The 4,308-nt window shown below is 29.1% G+C and overlaps 1 long non-coding RNA gene across 1 annotated transcript; it reads left to right on the plus strand.

Annotated features, from left to right (window-relative positions):
• The first annotated feature begins 217 nt into the window (after positions 1-217).
• Positions 218-1,441, plus strand: LOC104117424 (uncharacterized). The gene is made up of 2 exons (XR_691066.4): positions 218-409; positions 1,142-1,441. It is a non-coding gene; the product is annotated as an uncharacterized lncRNA (long non-coding RNA).
• Positions 1,442-4,308: the final 2,867 nt, after the last annotated feature.

Consider the following 4,308-nt stretch of genomic DNA (forward strand, 5'->3'; position numbering starts at 1 on the left):
ATATCACATGGAATGGAATAACGGGATTAACAAGGAGCAAATCACGTCCAGTTGTATATGCACGTGAGATCATTTGAATCAATAACTTTCGACAGATATATTTATATATATAAAATTTAAATAAATATTAAATTTGAACCCATAATTTTAAATAGTATAATTGGTTGTGTGCAAAGTTAAACCCATTAAGTTGAACCGTGTATGGTTTTATCTCCTCTTTTTTTCTGTTTGCTTAATCACTCTCCACTTCTCCTATCTTTATGCAAAAAGAAGCTTCTTGAAAACACCATAAAAAGGGGAAGCTTCTCAAACTCTCTCTTCCCTCTCTGTACATATGATATGAGTTTTTGTTTTTGTTTGGTCAGAACTAAAGGGGAAATCCAATCCAAGTAGTTTTGCTCCACAAAAGGTATGTGAAAATATCCCTTCCTTCTTGGTCTATGAAAAATCACTGTTTCTTATAAAACTCATCTGTCCCAATTTATATAATTCATCAGATCAATGATACAAAAGATATTCAAATACCAAACTGACTTTTATATATATACTCCCCCACAAACTAGAAGAAGCTTGTGCGATAAATTCTTCCAATAATTTCGAGTTTGATCTGTTCAAGAAAGTGCGTACAATATTATTTGATATACTTTTCTTATTAGTAATATTTAAAAATAAAGTATATCTTTTTATATTTAGAAATAATTTAATTTTAAATTCTTTATTTTACCTTTTACGGGATTATTATAGTTATATTAATTTTTATGACTTGTTTTAGACTATAAATGTTAAAGCTTTTTTTCATTTCTTTCTTCAGCTTTATGCACAATAGTCAAGTATAAAATAAGATGGAAGGAGTATCTCTATTATGACTATATCAAACAAATCAAACCAAAAAATCTTACTTTTTAATGTTATGATAAATATGAGCCCAAATTGGTCTAAGCTTTTGGATGGGTTAATTTGGAATTTCTCAAATTAATTTGCCAATGAACATGTACCTAGCATTAAAAAAATATTAGATACATTAATTTTTATGGGCTAAATTTAACAACTACATTCAAGAGGATTTGTTTTGCATTTTTCAAAAATTTCCTCCTTATTTCTAATATATTTTTCCATTTTCTTGTGCCCTTTGATTGTACAGAGAAGATGGATGTAATTGTCATTTCATTGCCTTTGGTCATATTGGTATTGATCGTAGCCGTTGTTTGTTATCTATGTGGAAGATCGTGTTAATCAATAATACACGGAGTATGAACCCTACGAAGAAGAAGAAGTAGAGAGAGGAAAGACAAATGTAATCTTATTTAGTAATAATATGCATTGAAATTGAAAAGTTTATTTAAGCTTATTTGAAAGTTATGAGTTCTGAAATTTATTATATGTAAGTGAATTTCTCAACTAATATATATGATATGGATCAAAGTTATTGAGTTTTGTCTAACCTGTTCTTCCCATGCTAACTTTGTCCCTGCATTTAAGCTATTTATAGACCATCGTTTAAATTTGTTTTATACAAATCAATTTCATTGCGTTCCCCTAGTATTTTTCTACGACCTTCTAATATAATCTGATAACATTCAACACATTTGTTGATATGGTAAGTCCATTTCTTACCAATACAATAGTAATTACTTCTGAATTTTTCGGTTGCCAGTTTAGATCTACTAGTGATCTGACGAAGTTATTTTTAGGTTGTAAAAAGCAAACAATAAAGATCTCTTTATCTTTTGTCGCTTTAGTTGAAATTATTGAGATCATTACCGGATGTGATTGGTTGGTTGTCACCTTAGTGTATACTCTTTTTTTGATATTACTTTTTGGGTAGGCGCTTTGCCCGTGTACCCAATAATAATGAATATATTATTTTAAAATATATAAAATATTATTAAATAATATGATTGGCTTGTAAAATAAAAGTTAAAAAAATATAAGCTGCTAAAAAGACGAAAGTTGATCCCATTTAGCGATGAAATCTTGGCCATAGAAGTCCTCATATACATAATTGTGATTTATGAGGACTTTATGAGACAATAAGATTTCTCAAATAAAATAAATTTAGTCTTTTGGGAATAAAGATGTTGGCTTATAGCTCATAAAAAAATTGATAAGTAATAAAATTACTAATGTTGTCTATAAGTTGAATATATTTGTTTATTAAAATTAGGACACAAACGATGATATCTTTCTTCTTTCATTGGTCAACGAAGCAATTTATCTTGCTGAGCCTTAAGTTTTCTTTTTCTCATAAAAGGAAATATTTTATTTTGGTTCTTCATGCTTATAGCATGCGTGACCCTTGTATATTATGACTATTGCATACAAGTTCAAATATAAAAGGATTTAATATGCAAAATTTTAGTTTATTTTAAATTTCTAAATTTAAGAGAAATAATTTAATACTATTTTGTTCAATATGAAAGCTATTTTTAAAGGGTAAAAAAAACGAAAGATATTTCGCTAAAGAATTTTTTACTGTAGAAAATTATCATTTGTTGAAATAATTAGCAAAAGAAATAATGACAATTCGTTTAGAATAGAATTTGTCTATAAGTTCAATGCGTTTGACACAAAGATGATATCTTTCTTCTTTTATTAGTCAACTGAGCAAATAGTAATCTTGGTGAGCCTATGTTTTCTTTTTCTCATAGAAATATTATTTTCCATTCTTGCGTGAGCCCTATATATTATGACTAATTGCATAGGAGTTCAAAACATGGAAGGATTTAATATGGACTAAATTTTAGTTAATTTAAATTCCTAAAAATTTGGGAAAAACTTAAATTACTCTTTCGTCTAGTGTGAAATTTATTTTTAAATTGCAAAAAAGGCGAACGACATTTCGCTAAGGGTCTTCGTGCTTTTAATATAATAGAGATAATCGATGTTCAAGTCGAATTTGAATGAACTTTGACTAATTTCCATGGGTACCTGCTGTCTCACATTCAATTCTTTATCGTAAATTTCATATACTCCTTCCATTTAAAAAAGAACGAACCTTTTATTATTTGGGAGTCAAATAATTTTTTTTAAGGATATCTTTTGCTAGTAGTTTTTAAATATTTTGAATTATTAATATTATTGTAACTTATAGTATATTTTATGTAGTTTTCTAATATTTAAATTTAATTTTTAAAAACCTAAAGAATCTATATTTAATTTTAAATAAAAAAATTAGTAATTTGACCCTCATCTATGTTTAATTTTACATAAAAAATAATTAATTTGACCCTCATACTCTAAAAAATTCAAATAAATTAAAACAACAGTAGTACACAAAAATGAAAATTGATAATTTGTGTTATAAATATATTATATTATGGATGTTCATTTAGTACTCCGTTGTAAATAAGCTACCTGAAGAAACTTATCCATATGAGACTCCGCCGTAAATATGTTTATCTATTTAGTACTCTATTGAAAATAAGCCTTCTGAAGAAGCTTATCCTTTTGGTACTCCGTCATGAATAAATATTACCCACGGTAGAAGATTATCTATAACTGGTACAATGAGCTTATCCTTTCGGTACTCCATTATGGATAAATATTACCACAGTAGAAGATTATCTATATCTGGTACAATAGCAACTTACAAGCAACTTACACAACAGCTTACACAACAGCTTGCAGAAGCAGCTTACAAGCAGCTTACACATCGGCTTGCAGTAGCAGCTTACACATCAGCTTCCTTTCTTCTATAAAAAGAGGAGATTTCAGTTCATTATGTACATCACTTTGAAATTGAATAATATATCAGTTGCTCTCTATACTTGTCTTTACTTTACAGTCTTTATTTTATAACACGTTATCAACACGAGACTCTGCCATCTCGAGCAAATACTTTAAAAGTATTAGAGGTACAAACTTTCTTTTTCTAAATAATGTCAAATCTTTCTAAACTTGAATATATCGGGCAAAAGCTACATGTCTTGGGTGCTTGATGCTGAAATTCATCTTGATGCGATGGGTCTGGCAGACACCATCAAGGACAAAAATCAAGCATCAAATCAAGATTGTGCCAAAGCAATGATATTCCTATGCCATTGATAAGTGGGGATTTTGACTATTTATTAGCACCTTTTTGCTTTCGTTTTAGTCCAAAAATATTTAATTGTGTTCCCAAAAACTGATGAAATATTCTTAATTGTAGGAATAGTGGAAAATGAGCCCCAAGATGAAATGCAACTCAAGAAGGAGCGATCTGAACTCAAGGACACAAGCAGGCACAGAAGCTCAGAAGTGCGGACCGCAGATTGTGAAGAAACTCCTATTAGAGACAAGTGCAAAGTGCGGTCCGCACATGACATGTGC

Source organism: Nicotiana tomentosiformis, chromosome 7 (genome assembly GCF_000390325.3).
Source record: "Nicotiana tomentosiformis chromosome 7, ASM39032v3, whole genome shotgun sequence".
Classification (NCBI taxonomy): Eukaryota; Viridiplantae; Streptophyta; class Magnoliopsida; order Solanales; family Solanaceae; genus Nicotiana; species Nicotiana tomentosiformis.